This window comes from Spodoptera frugiperda, chromosome 30, assembly GCF_023101765.2.
Source record: "Spodoptera frugiperda isolate SF20-4 chromosome 30, AGI-APGP_CSIRO_Sfru_2.0, whole genome shotgun sequence".
Lineage (NCBI taxonomy): Eukaryota > Metazoa > Arthropoda > Insecta > Lepidoptera > Noctuidae > Spodoptera > Spodoptera frugiperda.
In genome coordinates, this window is record NC_064241.1 from 3,847,941 (window position 1) to 3,869,065 (window position 21,125).

The 21,125-nt window shown below is 34.4% G+C and overlaps 2 protein-coding genes across 5 annotated transcripts in view; both read left to right on the top strand.

Moving 5' to 3' along the window:
• Positions 1 to 12,812, top strand: part of LOC126912847 (uncharacterized) — a 78,525-nt gene extending 65,713 nt beyond the window's left edge. The window contains exon 3 of the mRNA XM_050707145.1: positions 12,796 to 12,812. The gene's annotated coding sequence lies outside the window, so the exon portion shown is untranslated. The remainder of the gene's footprint in view (positions 1 to 12,795) is intronic.
• The window catches only part of LOC118269616 (angiotensin-converting enzyme), a 220,152-nt gene that overhangs the window by 81,608 nt on the left and 117,419 nt on the right, over positions 1 to 21,125 (top strand). The window lies entirely within an intron of this gene.

Genomic DNA, 21,125 nt, shown 5'->3' on the forward strand with positions numbered 1-21,125 from the left:
TTCACGAAACCCTCAGCTAAATAGGACCTATTCAGAAGGAAATGCTGTCGTTTCGAAATCGGTCAGTAATAACGATGGAATTTTGCCCGGTACCGTCGCTCCTTCACACCAGAGACCATCTCTTTGATGTCAGTCAAAAAGTAACGATTCAATCAACGAGAGTACTTATTTGATGAAATATTTTAGTCCCAAATCGCAAAACATTCAAACCTGTTGATTGGTAAATAGATTTTCTCCAATTCTGATTGATTATACGGGTTTGAACGTTCCCCCGACTGTTTTATTTAGCAACGAGTACCTGTATTTTTATTTTTTGTGTACTTTGGTGCGATAACATTTTTTGGAGGAATTGGATTTTGATGGGATCGCCGGATTCCACTTTGATTTGAACGGGTTTATCATATTGCATAGGTTTTTTTGGAACGAGCAAATATGTACGTGGGTGGTCTATTTCGGTATGAAATGAAAATCTGTGAAATGACAGGAATCACTGTTTACAAAAACGAGTGAGGCAAAAAAACCTTTTTGAACGAGGAAACATTTTAGTCTTGTATAATCGAGCCATATGTAATTCAGCCTCACCAAACCATACATATCCAAAATTCATAAATAACGTTAATTTCAAAGGAATTCCAATCCATATAAAGCAGGATTTTTGGGCCATACTATATCACTTTTATTGATACTTAGGTAAATAAGTTATTACGGATACAATTCATAGCTTGTACGATAGGTGGGCTAGATAATCCTTAGAAAATATGATGCCTTAATACATTGGTTTTTATGTATACCCTGAGCTAGCTCTTCATTTGGTTTTATCACCTTGGTAATACCATAAACCTCCATCAGAAATAGTGGAGGTTGTCACTTAAACAATGAAGGAACCAGAATGGTAGGTTAGGTTAAAACTGCATACATAAAAAAATAACTTACAACTCTATAATTTTGGCGCTGTAATTGTTTTAGGCGCTAATAACAAAGGGGTACTTTTAATTTGGCCCTTTTTAAATAATCGCCTGGTTGATATGTTAATAATATGTCCGTCTAGGACGCGCTCTACCGACGTCGACGATGCCATTCATACTTTGGTATACTTAGGTAAAATTCCTTTTTCAATTCTTGTCTCTACAATATCTTTCAATCCACACGATTCAATACTTATCATATTTAATTCAAACCTTTACGTATCTTAGTGTCACTAATAGCGAATTGATAGCTACTGGTAGCATTCTACATGTGTGCCAAATTACCAATGCGTTCTAAGGCTCGAGCTTTGTCTGCGGCGTGACATGTGTGTGATATATGACATGTGATGCATCGTACACATATTCCGTGTGCATGGATACAAATGCAAATACCCAATGTATCAGCAATTATAATTACCAGTGAGGCTATAGCGGGATTGCTATTACGGTTATAACTTGGTATTCATATTTGTATTGCTACAATATTTCGATTTTCGTATTTTCAGAGCTGTATTTTCTCAGTTTCTGTTAAATTGTGAGTATTATAGAGACAATGGATTAACTCATCCTGCACTGGCGTGAAATAACGCTTGCGTAAAGTTTGTACCTACTTCTTACTTCTGTGGTATTATTGAAAGTGTCTATGGACCGGTCTTATAGGTTACCATATTATTATGCGTTTGTAATATCATAAAATTGTCCTTAAATAAGCGGCAAGATGAAATTAAACAGACGAAGTCGCAAATAAAACAATAATTCAAGCTATGATTAGTAACTAGTATTATTAAGTCCGAAATTTACTCAATTATAAACATGGAGTTGTTAAATCCATCAATCCAATTAATGTCTAACAATATTAATGAACGTTTCTTTTTGTTTCAGGTAAGTTTCCAGCTTCGAGAATTTTCGCGAAAGAAGTTTAACTATCTATTAATTTAAAGCAATAGTATTAGAAGTTTCTTGAGCGTTTTTCTTTTATTAGATCTACAGTAAAAAATATATTTTCTATTTTCCTAAAATAATGAGATAAGTTCTAGTTGTTAATTGGTTTTCATTATAAGATAATTTGGTTAATTATCATGTCTTATTTATAGTGATTTTGTAGTGGTCATCTAGTTTACAAATCACGCAATAAAATTAATACCATTTATAGCTTTCGTGAGACATACTAAATTAATTGTCATGTTTTCGGCTTACTCACGTAATTGCCTGACGAGGAACTCGACTAGTTTAAAGCCACGCTAGAGGCTCATATTCATAAGCATGAGACATGGCAACTGTCACGCTGTTACTGGCAACCAGCTAGACAGTTTTCCGCGTAGTGTGTCGCGAATGCTGCTCATGAATATGAACCTCTATTATCTAGGCTTGAAACTAGTCGCGTTCTTCGTTAAATATGCATCTCTCACGATCTGTTGTGAATCAATTCTATTATTATTACTCTATTATTTTAATTATTATGTTATCGGCTTACTCACGTAATTGTTTGACGAGGAACTTGACTAGTTTCAAGCCATGCTAGAGGCTTATATTCATGAGCAGCATTCTGCCACTCTATTATTTGTCAAAATTCAACCGTGTATTTTTCTACCTCTTAAAAAACTACCCACGTTGATAATAGTCAAAGAACTATGTAGCTATACTTTAGATACTTGTGTCTACTTCTATTTTTATGATGATGAAATAAATAAAAGTAATAAATTACGCAATTTCAGGCATCAAAAGTCTTTATGGCCGTTCCATTTTGTTTAATACAAGTAACTAAGTGGCGCTTTACCTACTTTTTTATACGTGAGTCATACCTTAATCTTAAAAGGTTATTTTGGGATAGGCTTAATAGATTTCTTTTTAGATATAAGTACACACTTATACATATATTTTCTAAAGGTTTTGTGCTAGTCAGAACGAGTTTTGTATTTGAAAATACATCTAGATTGTCGTCATAGCTTTTACAAAAGTAGAAGCTACCATGAGGGTGCTTTTCCCCTAAAGATGTGCTACGTAGCTAAGCTACGAATATGCAATAGCTAAGCTATGTGAACGTTTCCACTGATACTAAGCTATGTAAATGTGTGAGGAAGATCGATAGTAGGGAAGCCATCCATTGCACATCTTTCCATATAAAAACAGCTTATCTGAGTCCTTTTCTACTAGTGCTAACCTATGTGTACCAATATGTGATTATTGGGAGCGTAACACACCTCTGGTGGAAAAGCACCTTCAGCATGGATTTATGTTAACCTCTAATATTATAACACATTTTCTGTTCCAAGTGCAAAGACACCTCGGGAATTTTGTAATCCACGGAAAAATGTATTCTGGAATGTTCACCACAAAAATCTAGAATATTTCGTCTGTGCTAAGCTTGCACACATCGTTTTAAAATAATAAAAAATGCTGTAAATCAGGCATTTAATTTTTAAAACCACCAATTTGGACGGGATTAGCTATTTTATTGTTCCTATATATCCAAAAGTCCTTCAGATATAAGCTTTGATCACCAGAACTCGGTCAGGGAAACAATAATATTCGAAGAAGTATCAAACGCTTTAATACTTACTTTATTTCAGTTTTATTAACTGTAAAATATAAAATTTTATTTCTCTTATAGATATGTAGCACATCTGTTCTTTGGTGGTCTCTTAAAAGATCATTTATGAGCTATGAAATACTAAATTATATAGGTGTAGAAAGGAAAATTCTGGAGGTCTGTTTTGCTATCGACTGTCTTTACAGGCAACGCAACGTCACGCCTTTTACTCCGAAGGGATAGGTAGAGGTGCACATTACGGCACATAATGTTCTTTCACTAATTATTGTATAAATTCAGAATTCGCCGCCCTGGCAGTAAGCGGGTTGGTGGCCAAACGCAGACTTAAAAACGTTAAAAAAAAGTCCCATGTAATAGGGGGTGAGCCTATTGCCATATACTGGGCCTAATTCCAGGCTCCGTGCTACTACAGAAAACTAAATAATTACTGAAATTCTCATTTCGAAATTACGAAATTCTAAAGAAATACAAATAGAACTGTTACAACTACTTATAATAAAAGTTCATAAGAATTGAGCAATATCTCGCCATCACTAGTTGTTATCACTCTACAAATAACGGCCAATCAAAAAAGCAATTAAATATAACGAAACCAGAGTTCACATTTGCAGAGCACGTAACACAGATACCTATACACAAATCTACGTCAGAATCCATAATAATACTTTATTTATATAGGTTAATGTATCTTCGTGTGTGTTCTTTAAAATGGGGGTATGTATGTACCTATTATGTGGGTTATGGCCGCTTTATAGGGCAGGAGAGCGAGTTATCGATATATTGAGGTTGTGAAATTTTTAATTTATTTTTATTACGTAATTTTTTTGGTGTAAATATTAATGTGACTTATAGAGTGGACTGTCAGCTTTAGTACAATAAATGCTTTTGCGTTTTCTTTTCGAAAAAAATAGGATAGATAGTTAGACGAGATGATGAACGAAAATATCTATAATATTATAGTGAACGTTATTCTAGTAATAACATAATTTACATACACACATTTTAGCCAATTATTTGGAAGTTAGAAAATATATTTCAATCATTTAAAATGTTTTCAATATTTCATTAACACATTTAGCGTGATAATCGAAAATTATTAGGTTAATTAATTTATTACACTCTACCTTCTGAAAGGAACTAATTACCCACAATCAAACTTTAATATACAAAATAATAATACTTTATTAACGCCTTATTCTGATCAAATAATATTACCTTGGTGTTAATAATCTGTCAGTATTTAATTAGAGTACTCAATAATATTCAATAACTCAATACGTAGTTAGCTCCCACTCCTAAACTTTGATTCGTTTTCTGTAAGTATTGTATTCTTATACGACAAAATAAAAAAAAATACGTGTCTAATATTTTTTCATTAGCTAACGTAAAGCCAAAGAGTTGCAAGCAGAAAAATAGAACATTCAACTAGGCTCACCAACAAAACAAAGCCGCTTTTATCACCCAACCACGGAGAAAAGCAACGTGACAAAATTTAATTCCTAACTACTTATGGGGAGAAATGTGAAAAGTTTCCATTACCGCTTTCCATTAGGTGGACCGTTAACCACCTCTGTCATCTGTTGAAAAACGCGGACCAAGTTTTAAATTTAAGCACTCTCTTTGTGTGAGACGGGGCATTCCGCCACAGGTATTTTCCCTGTAAAAAAAAGAACAGGAAACCACTCCATATTGTTTTTAAACAAAACAAGAGTATCATAATATGGGATTATGCAAATTTCGAAACCTCATTTTCCCTTGTCGATTCTTTCCAGATTTAAATAAGGGTTGTTTACCTTTAGAAGGGATGATTTGGCCTTCGCCTTATAAAGGTAAGATGGGGGATTACTATTTGTAATTGGCCCTTTCTCATTAGGCTTAGGGAGAATTTGATTAGCTCTGCGTTCCCGTTATGAATCTTTCAGTAAGAATCTGTCTGTACTGGTATAGATAATCGGCTAATGCTTCGGGTAGATACTTACTCATATTTTCTTAGAAAACCTTATTCCGTCGTTACTACGTCGTACGTAGTACATAGTAGTAGTAGAGTAACCTAAATAATTACATTATTTACCTACTTAGAGAGGCAAAGATTGTTTTATAAAAAACGTCAAATTATTTTAAATCAAATCAATATAATCGTCGAGAGTGTTTCGTATAAAAATAAATATTACGTCTGTAACGTTTTAATGTAATCTACCAGACGGACATTAAAATAAAAATTAGTCATCTACCCAATTAGAGTCCATAATGAATAGTAATGTATTTTATAAACGTACCAAACTCAATAGCACGACCTAAATTCAAGTCCAAAACTAAAGTTAAGAGAATACAGAACAAAATCCCTGTATTCACCATCTGTCTTCTAACAAAAAAAAGTTCAACAGTAATTAGCTCAGAAGATAACTGGATTTTTCCTTAAGAAAATTAACTTTCGCTTTTTCTAGTCGATAAATTGGTCGTTCAATCTTTGAAGGTCAGAGGTGTTAAAGTAAGATAATCTTTAATTGGACAGGGGGAGGGGTTAAGGCCAGATTTCTTCAATTAATCCAGTTTCGAATTAACAGCTTACTTCGGAGAAATTCTTAAACTGATGCTCGTTATTCTCGAAATCCGTTTACTGATGTTTTAATTGATGGACAACGGATTTTGATTTGTTTTTTCAACTGTTGTTATGACGCCATTTTGATATTTTTGGCGTTGCTGTTTTAAGGTAAGCGTCCACAGGTCTGGATCGTACGTATTGCACGCATCGTACGCATTCCGTATGCCGTCGTCAGTACGCATCGCATGTAGGCATTGCTGATGATGCGATGTGTACGATGCGAATGAGTGGACGCAGTTGCATGAGTATTTATCTATCCGTTGCGTGCGATGCCTACAATGCGGGCCTGTGGACGCGTACCTTTATTGAGTCTTGAGAACGATTTATGAGCTTTTAATTTGAAAATATTTAATAGTAGCAGTCGTTTGTTTTATGTGATGTATTCTTGTATTATCTATATATTAATACGTGATGCAAAAACTTTGGACCGCTTTTTACGAAAATTGCGCGGACGTAGGAGCATAAAATTTGGTACACTTATAGTTTATGTGTAGGAAAAGTGCAGGACGCTAATATTTTTCAAAAATAATGCTTATAAAGTACATTAAATTAATAAATAAAACATTACACACACATGCATAGTATCTGATCGTATTTGACAAAACGTCAAAATCGATAGACATTGCGATGATATTGACGTCTCATATGAATAGAGTTTTATAAAAGAGTTTGTTTGAGTTTGAGTTAAATAAAAATTATCCTTGAACGTATGTTAAGTGGTATTTTAAATTAAATCGTATATGGTCGAATTTCGACCACTAGGCGACCACTAGTTAATATTAAATACTCGTACGAATTTATTGTATTTCTTTTTTGTAAAGCGATGGAAATCCTCATGGACTTCACACGTCGCGGTCGTGGGGGCGACGGGGAAGCGTGCAGGTGCCGGACTCTAACCGGCTAAAACCACCGCGGTGTTCCTCCACTGCCTGTGACCGTGATCCGGGTTATCCTTGTGGATTCACCTCATACGAATTTATTGTATAATTAGTATTTGTTTTTTACTTGATGCGAAGCTACTTTATATGTATATTTAAAAATCCTGTTACACGTGTCTTCTGTCACGAGTTTCAAATTGGTGTATCAAAAAGTACTTAATTTTTAAATTGGAACATAGACTTTTGGAGTAAGTAGTCAACTCGGACCACATACCTACGGCCCATTTGGGACGAGTTGCAGAAAATAAAATAAAATAATATTTTTAGTGGTCAACTCGTCCCACGTCACTACCACAATGAGATAAGGTACAGTCAGTAGCAAAAGGGTTAGTGTGGAAATAATAAAGTTCTATTACTTTATTTAAAACTTAATTCTATCTATGTTATCATTTACTTCATAAGTGACCGCCATGACCATTGTTTAAGCCACACATGTTTACTATTCTTAGTAATTTTGGTTAACACATGAATTTGTGCGATTGCTAAAAAAAAATTAGGTAATAAATTATTTAACCGACACTAAAAAAAAGAGGTTCTTTCTTCGTCAGGATTTTTTAATATGAAATAATCTATAAACAAAACGAAAGTAAAGAAAAAAACTATAAAAAAATAATTTTAATCTTGTTGCTAACTGTACCAAACATTGATAAAGTTTAAAGATCCATACAAAAAAAAGAGTGGGACGAGTTGACCACTAAAAACTTAATTTATTTTTAATTTCCCCAACTCGTCCCAAATGGGCCGTAGGCATGTGGTCCGAGTTGACTACTTACTCGACTTTTGGCACAAAAAGGTACAATGTTACGTAATAGTTTGTTCTTGAATTTTTTTTTTTTGTTATACAAGACTGTGATCTGAATTTTATTTTCATAACAACTTGGTTCGCATAAATAAACACTCGGTCCTGAGGGTTGTCACAATAACTTGTTTATATTTGTTTTTTTTTTTTATCTAAATGTAAGATGTAAACATATCTAGATTTAGATCTAGTTTTGGTCTAAAATAAAGGAATGTTTTATTTTGTATGTTTTCAGTTCTTATATTCCATTGTGAATTGCAAGATTGATTTAAGAGAATTATTAACATTTACATTCTAAGATCATATAATAGTATAATAAAAAGTGTCAGTTTATTTTTCATACAAGTCCTATAAGTAGGTATGAAAGAGCCAATATGTTATATATTTGCCGCGTCTGCGTGTCTTAGTTAATTATATGACAAAGATGTTATTTAACTGCTAACTACTTAGCTTTTAATCCCCGATCACTTTTAGTAATGAAATCACAGAAAATTGTATCAACATTGCACTTATAAAAATCAGCGATCCTAGCAATATTATACGAAATAATTCAATTCCATAGCCACTATAATTGCAACCCCAATAACAAGGCTATAGGATTATATCTAGGGAGCTGATGGCCTTTGGCGCCGTCTCGTCTTAGACTTTTGTCCTCATAATGAGATCTGTGGCAGAAAAATATTTTATACACCAACTGACCTTTGGTTTTACTCGGTTAAATACATATTACCAAATGTAATTTCGATAGTGTTTATAAAGGTTAAGGCTTTTACTGCTAATAGAAAACTGTTAAAGGCAAATTCTTCGCTAACGTCAGTTACAGGTGACCACCAGCGCGTTCAATGTGTTAAAATTGTACGGTCAGTTTAGAGAAAGCTATCTCTGAGATACATTATAAGAAATCCCTTAGTAAAATAAGTAGTATCTTTTAATGTATTATTTTAGGGAATCTTATTCTTAGAACATGCCAGTCCATTACATTGACATTATATTCTAGGGCATAAGTGACAGGATATCATTGACGAGTGGATAACTTAAGTAACTTGATGGCAGCAAATAAAACAGGATTAGCTAAAATCACTAAAGAAGGCCCAACATCCATAAACAGTCTTATGACACCCTTGTGAAGAGTATGAGTGTATGGGTAGTAGTATTCTACTTCACATAAAAATATCAGCTCGAGCTTACTGTCACCTCCAAATATGTATATTGAAAACAGCAGTACTAACTGCAAAAAAATATGATATGGTACTTAGATAGCTATTCCATGTCATCTAAGTAGGTATAGCATTACTGAAATTCCATCAGATTAAGATTTGTATAAAACATGATAATACACTTTAAGGCTTTATTTAAAAAGAAGGTTCAAAGAAAGAGATCAGCCCATCAGATTGTGTTTATTATTTTTGGCTTACGTTTGAACATTAGTAAAAAATACATTAAAAGGCGAAATAGATTAAACTTAATATAATATAAGTAGAGAAAAACCCGTTGAAAGGATGATTTATGAAGATGATAATGAAAAAAATATGAAATATATTTTAAAACTGCTACATTTTAAAACTGCTGTAATTTAATGTTTCAAACTTTTTTTATGGTATAAGCTGGTAAACGACCTGACGAATACCTTATAGTAAGCAATTGCCGCCGCCTATGAAACCCCGATACACCAGAGGCGTTACAAGTGCGTTGCCGGCCTTTTGGGGTTTATGAATTTAAGGATTGTTGGGGAAGGGGTTAATTGGGCCTTCTGTAACCTCACTCACATTACGAAATATACCACATGCGTTGTTTCACATCGGTTTTCTGTGAGGCCGTGGTGTCACTCGGGTCGAACCGGGCCATTCGTGCTGATGCATGGCTCTCCCACACTTATTAGTGTCACTCAAGAAAGAAACAGTTTTAGTGTTTTAAAGCACTATTTGAAGAAAATTACTTTTGTATTTTAATAAATTATTGTAGGCGTATTAAAATCAAATTGAACTTGAAGTCACATTTAAATATCACGCTATATTATATAAAAAAAAGTAAGTGGGATGTGAGCGACTTTCATTGTTTAACTAGTTTCAGAACTTACCAACTTATTTGTCTTCAAGCGAAACTGCTAAGCCTAAATACGTGGGCTCCATACACAAGTTTTAAAGAGTCTTAGAAGAAGTAGAAAGAAATGCTCTAATATAGTAAATGTACCATTACACGACACTCAAAACATGATAATAATCGATGAAATGAAAGGTGTCGTGTTTGAACTGTCAGATTACTTTTTTACAATACTTTTGATCAAATAGTGGAAAATGAAAATCGAAACTTACAGAAAATTATTTTGGCTATATACCCGAGGGTTTAACACGACCTCTCAGTTCTCGAGAAATTGGCAACACTTCTACAAGTTATAATTAAAACGGTATCATACAACCAAGTGTTAAAACAAAAACAAAATATTGTCAACACATTATAATCCAGGTACATTCTGGTCTAAGCCATAATACCTTTAAAATACCAACAGAAACCCTTCAGGTCCCCTGTCATTAGGTCCTACGTTTTGGAATTTATCGACGGGTTAGGTAACTTGGGTTGTCCACCCGTACTATTCTCATTAAGCGTTCCAGGTTTCCAATAAATGGTACCTTTACCTTATAGAGTGCTTGCGTTCGGTATATTCGGTTTTTAGAGAATTAAGAATTGGTAATTCCAATTTCTGAGTAAGCAATTATTATTTAGGTATTTTCGTTCAGAGTTTCAAATCTTCCTTCTTAATTCTTCCCTTTATTGTCGTCAGATGTGGTGATATAGAAATAACCTGAATAATGTGATGTTAACAATTTTTTGGATGGATGGATCTATTCAGAAAAATCTTGTAGTATTTTATCCTTGTCAAGATTTTCAAGAGTTAATTTGCTAAATGTATTTACTGTTGTAATAATCCTAACATTGTATAAACCAGAGCTATTTAAATCATTCGTACCCAGTCACAGCGGTCACTCATACAATCGGTGCATCGCATCGAAGCGTTTAACAACCTAAAGTATTAAAGTGACTCTCAAAGCCAATTACGACAGGATAAAACCGTCAACTCACACGGTTCTGACAGCTTCTGTGATATTTACTGGCATGTAACATATAGCTGTGTCACGTTCAGATTTATTTTTGTTGAAAATTATTTCTTCTGTGTCGTTAGTCGAGTCGTTTTAAGAGCGTCTGTTAACAATCTTTGGGTTTGTTCCTAGGCTGGTCAAAATGTTTAGAGATTTTTCGACCTTTTAAATGTTTTCAGTTATATTTAATGTATTCGGTGTATAGCAATAGGCTCATCATTATGGTATGGGATGTATAGAACTCATAACATAGCTGGTGAAAAGTGTTACACCGTTTACTTACGTTTACGTTTAGATGTCTGCTTCCTCCCAAGGGCGTACACAGAGATTGAAAGTAGGTTAGGCAGAAGGTATCGCATGATTGAAAATAAACTTGGACTTGGTTGATCCTGGGTATGTATGTTGTGCACGCTACTGCTTCCTCCATATTCTAGAATTTTGATGTATAGGTAAGTACGTAGTTTTTCCAAAAAATGTTCTATTATGGATTAAATGGCAAAATTATTATTATCGATTGAACAAATTCCATTTCTATTCGAGAATACACTTTGTTTAAAATTTATCGCAAAGGATGACTTTACAAAAGTATTTTTCCGATAACTTTAGATCATTTCTCAATGTCAATTTATGTTGGAAGTATTTTATCATTGTGTACATTCAATTAGTTATAAACTTATAACGAAGTTCTTGTAGCTTGAGTTTCTTCGATAAATATGACTAATAGGCATGATTTCGATGTTCACTATTAATCTACTTCAAATTATTTAGTTGTATTTGTAAAGTGAAAAGTCACTGTTATTTGTTCTTTAGTTTTGTTTTATGGGACTGACATTGTCCCTTTTTGTTTTGAAGTTTAATATTCAATTGCCAATTCCCGCAAAATAACTAACATTATACAATTACGTTAGGGGTATAGCGTTTTTAATAATTAATTATATTCGTATTATAATATTAAATCCCCACATTGACAAATGACGTTTAGAGTGAATAGAAATAGTTAATGTATGAGATTAACGTTAGTTTTGAAGGTAAACTTCAAAAAATTTATCGAATATCAGTTAAATTATCAGCATTTAAATGCCATTCATCTAGGGATTGCAAATGTTACATAAAATCCACGAACTAACTATAGATAAGCTTAGACACAGTTAATACAAAACTTTACATAGAAATATTCCATCGTTCTTAATCTTAATCTCCAATCAAACAGTTTATCCCAGCAATTCTTAATCTAAAAGCGAACTAATTAATCTGATTAATGACATTATCAAACGCTTCAGATTAAAAGTAAACGAAATGTAATAATAAGCTCGTTTTGTCCATTAAACATTAAACCAATGTCAAATTTAATGTGATTATATCAATTTATCTCCACAAATCCCAATGTTCGAAAATGTTAATTAATTTTTGATCCAAACAAAAGAATTTTTGAATCGATTTAAACTCGATTTAGTAGTGTATTATTTTCGTATTAACGTTTAATTGCATTGCTGTTGTTAATATCTGACATAGCGAAGCTAATTAATTTGAAATGAGTGTTTAAATGGACAGCAATGGATTTCAGATTTATATAAACTAGTAAGTGTTATTTATCTGTGTGAAAAAGATTTTGTTAATTTTGTTACTGTGTTGCAATAAAATCGTATCGATAGTGAAAAATTTCGGTAGAGGTTATTACCTCTACTGATTATTTTACCTATGTATAAAAAGCTGGGCCCATAAAGAAAAAGAAAGGATTTTATTATAAGTTTCCGCGACACACGACGCGGCGATTGTCGCGGAATGCTGCTCATGTATATGAGCCTCTAGCATGGCTTGAAACTAGTCGAGTTCATCGTCAAACAGTTACGTGAGTAAGCCGATAATATAATAGAAAAGAAACAACTGTAAGGCATTTTAATTACTACTGAAACCATCATCAGTTAATTGTATGGTGTTGTGATCATAAAAAAAAGAAACTTTTATACGACTTTTACCATATGGACTTGTTGATCCATAAAAAAGTTTTCGTCAAATTAGATTCCGTGAGCCCATGGAAATCGTATACTTATGCATTGAGTATGAGGATCTATTGTGTTGTCAGAAGAACCTTTTTGTGAATCGCTTTAAATATTTTACTTACTGGTCCTCTTGTTTTCCTTATGGGTTCTATCTGTATTGTCCATACTGAGATTACTTTTCGATATTTTCTGGACATTTCCATTCTTTTGACCGTTTTCTTCTTAACCGCATCCTTTCTGCATCTTTAATATTTTTAGGAGAAAAGATTATAGAGAACGATGAAGTCAGATTTTCTCAAATAAATGGTACCTATATTTTAAAATAACTAAAGTTTATTGTAGGGTTAGGATGACGTGACGTTGACGTGAGATCTGCTAACTTATATTCAATTCACAGGTGGGATATTCATTTTTCTGCAATAGTTTTTAATTGTGTAAACCGGTAAACGAGTAGACGGATCACCTGATGGTAAGCAATGCCGCCGCTCACGGACGCCCGAAACACCAGGGGCGTTACTAGTGCTCTGCTGGCCTTTTATGGATTAGAAATTTGTGGATTGAAATATCATGTAGGTACATGATGTTTCAATTTTCATACAACAGTGTAGATAATCCATTTACTCTTCAGCTGTTTCGGAGTTTTAACAAAGACTTAATCGTACTGGCGAGCGCGAATCTCGCGAGCGCGCGCTGGCACTTTTGATTTTACCTACTTTTTTTGTGTCAACTCGCGCCTATGTTACAGTCAAATAAAAAGAGATTGATTAATAATTATTTATTCGAATTATTTATGAGATTTATCGAAAATCTCCTCACATATAATTTTGTATACGAGTATGTGAGGGGAGTGTTTTCGTTGTTTCTATTTTATTTACTTAGTTTTTTACAATTTACATACTAGATAATAAGATAATAAGCCAAATTCTCAAATCAATGTGATATTGTTGATAATTAGTAAGGGAAATACTACTAATAATTTATATTTTGTCCTGTTGATTTATAATAAACTGATTTCAAAACGATGTACTTATATTTTGTTTTATTTTAAAAATCAAATTTCATAAAGTTTCTTATACATTTATAGTAGGTAAGTACCTAACTAAATTAAATTTGTTATAACGTTTTTGTAGCTGACTATACATTAAAACATCAAATTATATAGACGCGCGAGTTGACGACAAAAAAAGTAGGCAAAATCGAAAAGTGCCAACTCGCGCGCGCTCGCGAGATTCGCGCTCGCCAGTTGACGATTAAGTCTTAACAAAGTAAAGAAACACTCATGAGATCATACAGCTCCATTGTAACCACCAGGTAACCTAGTCTTACAAATCGTGATGATTGATAATTATCTCATATTTCGCGTATATTTCCTTTCATAACCTTTCATCAATAATGGTAGGGTACAACGTACAATGAGTTTTCTAACAAAAGTATGCTGCCTCGATGCTCTTATTGTAAAATGAGTGGTTCCCAATTACTGGTTGCTCGGGAATACCGATGCGTGAGTATTTTATCTATTGTTGCCTTGGAAGTAATGAGAGCTGCGTACATTGTTGCAAAATATGGAAAGTATTTCCTCTTCAGTTGATTTTTGTTTTGTTTCCTTGGTGAATTGATGTTTGAGCTTCGTTGGAGGTGAAAGAGGTAGGGGAAAGTGGGGGAAACACGAACACCTAAGGGAAAATATAAATAAAACAGTGGAATCAAATCACAGAGTTTCTTTAATTATTGAATAATAAACTTTACTTATCTAGCTAACGTATTACTAATGAACATCTTTTTTTTCAATAAAATATAATAAAATGACCGAAAAACAAAACCCTTAGTGTTCGGTTTTACCCAACTGATGTCGGGTAAAGCCGAACACCAAGTGGGGTAATCACGTACTAACATTACTAAGATAAATTGTAGTTTTTAGAACACAAGTATTTGCTGCTCTGCCAATGCTGAGTTTCTTGGTTTGAAGATCGACTATAGCCTTTTTGAGATCCTCTAAACTATATTTAGTTTCAGTTTTTCTTTTATAATTACGGGGCATCTGAAACAATTTATTTGATGTTTAGCATTATCAAAATCACCCGACAACATAATTTAGTGCCACAAAGAAATAAACATAGACTGGAAAACACTATACCCTATTTGCCAGTGGCTAGTTGGAAAAAAAATATGAACAGGGAACTAACAAAAAAAGGAGAGAGGAGTAATGCCGAACGTTCGAGATTACCCGACATGCAGCGTTCGCCTTTACCCCACCGGGTCGAAAAAAATAAAATGGAAAAAATATTTTAGGTTCTAAAACTTTTACCAAATGCGTCACTGTCATTTGAATGGTTTAGTATGTAAGTTTCCCACTATGTAAAGGTTAAATAACTATTCTCAATAGAAATAAAGCTACACTAAGTTCAATTTATCAAAAACTTACATCGAAAACATTGAAAATATTAAAATTGACATACCTTGAAAAGTACGTGCGTCCGCGACTCCCATGTCGTTGACTGGCGCTGGTGGTGGCGTGATCTCTGAGTTACCGGCGAGTGATATACGGCTATATCTTTCTAACATATTAAAACTATTGGGTTCGGGTTTACCCCGCGTTCGCGTTTACCCCACTTTCCCCTATATTTTGTTTGTTTTGATCGAAACCTTGGTCGAAGTAATCTATTTTTAGCTTCTAATATTCTCCGGTCACCGTGCGGGTTTGCAGACGGCGAGGAAGGGTAGGTCGCGCCCGATCAGAACCAACCCGTGCGTGTAGCGCGTCGTATTCCGCGCGCGACTCAAAGAGCTATCAGAGCACCAGAGATGGGGTCCAGTAGGGCTGCTGCCGACGGGACTGCCTAGCGGGGCTCCGGGTCGAAAAGCAAAAGTAGTAAACGTGTATTTTTAGTCAATAAGAGTCTGACACACCCTCTTGTCGCGCCCAAGGCGATTCCCACCTCAAAAAAAAGAGCCTCGTTGTTCGAGTGTGTGTAAAGTATATCTAAAAGACGTGTCGTGTGTAGTTTCTATTTGATATTTCGAGTGCACCGTACTAGTGCACCATCTTGTCCAATTTCACAGTTATGCTCAGATCAACGCTTGTTACGTGTAAAGCCGAGACTTGTGCAGTCATACGAGATTTTCCTGTGGAGTACGGACGGTTGCTTAGGATACCGTATTCAGATGTGATTCTCGTATAAACTGACAAGGTTTTATGATCGACAGTCGTAGGTTCTAGTGTTCACAAGTTTATGCATGAAACTATGTCATCTTATCTTACTAATATTATAAACGCGAAAGTTTGGAAGTTTGACTCAGAGGTAGATTATGGAATAATTTGGAATAACACATAGGTTACTTTTTATCCCACGGGAACGTAAGAAGTAAAGTTACTGTGACATCACGTACAATTCAAAACGCTGTGCTTCCTATTTAAGATTTTTATGTTGAACTCTGTGATTTGAGATTTCGTCCCAATAACTTTGGACTCTAGATAAATGAGACCAAAAGGCCAGCTAGAATCCTAGCCCAATAAATTGCCAAAAGTAAAACAATCTGCGGTATTCCAACCAATCTCTCCTAGGTCATAGATACATCCTTATTCTAACGAAATTACAATTTGTTTGTTCAACGTTTATAGTTCACAATTTAGGCCGAAACGTGATAGCTTTAATTTGAATTCTTGTAAGGATCTCATCGTAAACGGTTCGCATGCTTCTCAAATTCCTATCGATTTGATGGACTCAGGACCTGAAGTGAATTTATTTGTCGTAAGAAATGTTTATTCTATGGTATATCATTTTTCGCTGAAGAGCTAAGAAAATTTACTATAAAAGAGGAGCAATACCATTACTTATAACATTCGAAGAAAATCAACTTTATATCTTCACAATAAGTCTTATATTCATTTATAACATACAATATATCTCATTTGTAATCACCTAATTGCACCTGTTGAATAACTGAGAGCTTTCCATTGTAGCCGTTCCAGTTAATTAAGCAAATGACTGTATAATATATTGGCTATCTATCTTGTATTGTCTCTCACAGTCCATGTATTCAAAGGAACTCACATGGAATAGCTGACTAAGGTCATTCTGGATGATTTGCCGTAAATGCTTAGCACAAGTACGTTATCTTAGTGTGAACGGAATTAATTGTATTATAGTATGTAGACGCTACACAGCTAAAAATTATAAGCCCAAGTTTCCTTCACCGTTAGTCAGTGGTATCTAAATAATCTTAGAATGTACATATAACTTGGTATTTTGACTTTTGTATGTTTCGAACCGACGCCTTCATGCATGAGAAGCGTTTTAGGGTGAGTTCATATCTGACGGAACGTGCGTCGCGTATGGTCGGTCGCGTAACGCCAAAACAGACAAATGTATAGAAAAACACTTGACCGTTCACACTCGACCGATGATACGTTAGTGCAACCGATGATACGCTCGACGTATTTTACGTCAGATACATGCTTTTTGTTTGTAACCAAGAAATGTTCATGTAGTTTGTGTAAAACTTAATTTAGAAATCAAATAAGTCGGTCCAGACATTCTGAAGTTATAAATGATATCATTATAATGAGTCTGTTACACATAGATAGTTACAGAAATAGATTTACAGCTAAAGCTATTACTCAAAATGCCTAATTCGTATTTAGACAGATTATTTGGTGTGGATAGAATTTCAATATTGACGTAGGCACAGACAAATGTATTATTAGATCGTATTTACTTACTATGTAAGATTGAGATAGGTACAATTAGAGAGAATATTATAATATCTCGAATTGTTTGCTGTAACTGTCATGAGGTTCTATTCCACTCTATAAATGAATTGGTTCTCTAATATATTCTTGTCGAAGTGATTCATTGTAGCAAAATTATTTTTGGAACCTGTCAGTTGGTTACTAGAAATGATGAAACGTAAGGGGTAAATCTTAAGGAAAATTGATAAACAATAGTAACCATAAGGGTAAAGGGTTTCCTAGAAGGACATATGGCGACATTGGAGATATATTAAAGAAGAGCCAAATTAAAAGTACTCTTAACCGACGAGCATGCACGGAAAGACTGATGACTGTATGTATGAGTCGTAGGAATTGGCGTTCCCTTGTCTCTGCCTACCACCATGGGAGATAGGCGTCAGGTTATGTATGTATGTATCCATAATTTGATGTCTATCGCTACCTTTTTTAAGAGAAAAGGTAGTCATTGTGATTATAATTCAGCCAGCCATTCAGCCCATTCCAGCTCCAGTAATAATCTTAATATCTAACTTCACATAAATTTAGCAGAAACCAAAAAAAGGACCTAATCAGACCAAGGCTCCGAGTAATGAACATCTCACGGACATACACACACACATACCTATATAAAGTGTAATTCCTTTAGTAAATTCACGAGCAAGCAATCAATCACATGTCCAAACCAATTCCGAATGTGTTACGAATTTTCCTAAGTAGGTAAATAGGTCGGTACTACACCGTTGGACTTTGACTGATCGAGTGGCCTAAAGTTGTTGCACTTAGTTTTAAATATATTTGAAGTCTCGTACTCAGTAAGTACGTGAGCATGACTAGAGTAGATGCATTGGTTTTAAAGGAAACGATGTGTGAGTAAAGTTTGTAGTCAAAAATAGTACGAAATTAAAATGCTGCGTTTATGTCCCAACAAAGAAGGGGTGAGACTGTTGCCATATACCAGGCACTATTCCGGACTCCGTGCTACTACTGAGAAAATTTCGAAAAACCGCAAATCGCCCAGTATTCCTTTGCCCGACCCGGGAAATGAACCCGAGACCCCTTATCCAAAAATAAGTACCTCACCTACATGATGTAGGCTACATCATATATTAGGAAGTAAGTACGCTAAACGCGGAACGTGGAAGCTTACACTGAGTTAAATGGAAGGGGTACATTTTATTTAGATAAGATCTGTAGGTATTATGAGCTTCTTTTAGGGATGTGAAATATTTACTTGAAACTTGATTGAAAAAGAGTAACCTATGGAGTTTCTTACCCGTTCTTCTCCATAGGAATCTATATTTGGAACGAGCAAATAGCTTCACTACAGGACTTATGGACAGACAGACATTTTGTTTTTTTTTTATATTGTAATATTTGCTTTGACTTTCATTCAAAACTGCCTTCCCGATCTTTACTTTAATGTTCACTATCTTCGTTTTTCTTACGTCAATTGCTAGTGATTTCGAGAATCGACTTCAAATCTATTTATTCTCTCGTTCAGAAGTCACGTAACCAATCTCCTACTTCCAAGTCAGTTATTAAGTTCTTAAGAATTCTTCATAAAAATCGCTAGGTAGGTCTTTTCACAATAAAAAGTGGAAGGTTTCAACTGAAAGGTAAAAAAAAAGAGTTTAAAATTATTTTCTGAGGGTCTGTTCCTGAATGATTACGCTTTAATTGCTTTCTTCAGTTTTATTGTGATGGAAAATGTACAAATCTAAAAATTTTAAAAGCTACTAAATGCTTTTTTTGATGAATGTTCATTTAACAGCACTTTTAACGAGAGGCTTTTTACGGAATCAGCACTTAAAATATTAAAAGCTATTTATAACCTGTGCTGTGAAAGAGAAGATAAAAGTTTGACGTGATATGTTTGTCTGTCTGTCCGCATTTGAATAAATAAATCGATTTGTTTAATTGTTTTATAATAACTATCGTGAGTAGGTAGGTAGTACGAACTAAATTGACAAAAAAATCACGGCTTACTCACATAAATTAAAAAGCTGTACTAGTTTCAAGCCACAGAAGCCGCGCGACGTCGCGCGAGTTTTAATAACTTCGCGCGCGCCTCAAAGGGCCATCAGACCGCCACAGATTGGGTCCATGTCCATAGGGCTGATGCCTGATCCGGAGCTGCGGACTACCTACCTAGTTTACCGGGGCTCCGGCTCGAAGGGCAGGAGTAGGAACGGGGTGGTTTTTCGGTCAGTAAGAGTCTGACACTCTCTCTAGCCTCACTCAAAGCGGGAGAAGTCATTGAATGATTTTCACTTCTTGGTAGATTTAACCATAGTAAGAAACAGCTAGCGAGATTTTTAATGTAATTTCGTATAGGTTCCAGCTTTTGTCTGTTCTTAATTACGAGGCCTATTCAAACGTAGGTATTTGGGTTGTATTGTATAGCAGTGTGCCTATAATTAGCTTTGTTGTGCAAACCCACGCACTCATCATGAGCGGTCAGCATCGTTCTATTTTGGTACTAGACTGTTATGTAGTTATGTAGATGTATTTTTTTTCTTTATTCATAGCTTGATTGTTTATTGTTTTTGTTGATTGAGCTGTTGTGAGTGAGATTGTTGAGTGAAACGTCTTGGCTTTTTATACAAAAGACAATAATTGTTTCTAGCTTTGTTAAACAAATGTTAACTATTGATGTACTATGTTTACTTAAGATTAGATAGATAGAAAAAAGACAACGTTACTATTAAATACTTTAGACTACAAACAATTAAGAAAACTTATGTTAATCCTTTATTTAGGTACCTTTGAGTTAGACGTTAAGGTACGTATAAGTTTTTAAACTGACATGGTCAATAACACTAGTGTTAGTGATCATGTCAGTTTTTCTATTTCTATGAGTTTCCGATATTTCATAGAAATAGTAAAACATTGTAAATAGCCCGTTTTGAGTTCTAATACTAGTGTTAAGGTACGTTGACCTTCTACGTTTAAGTAGTTCTGAAACAAAAAAAGGAAGGTAAAAATAAAGTCTTTCTCATAACAAGCTAATTAAACCCAAGCCATCAACAGCTCCTATATTGACCGAGTGAATGGAAATGAATCATTCAATCGTTCCACACGTGGCCACGACGCGATGCAAGTTAAACAAAACCGCGACCAGTAGTGAACTGAATGATTTATTATCATTGAGTGTGAACGAATGGAAATTATGAGAGATGCGAACTTATTATGCAGTTCCGCTCTTAAAATGTTTTATTGCGTTTAGAATTTGAATTTATAGTTATCGTCTGTTATAGATATTATTGTTTGTGATGCAATACCGATGTGAATGGCTGATCTATTTATTTATAGGATTTAGGTATGTGTTAGCTTAGTACGTTATCTATGTGTAGCATGTCTTATAGTTATAATAAACTAGCTTCTGCCAGCGGCTTCGCCCGCGTTCCCGTAAGATAAAAAGTATTCTATCACCCAAGTCAGTTCAT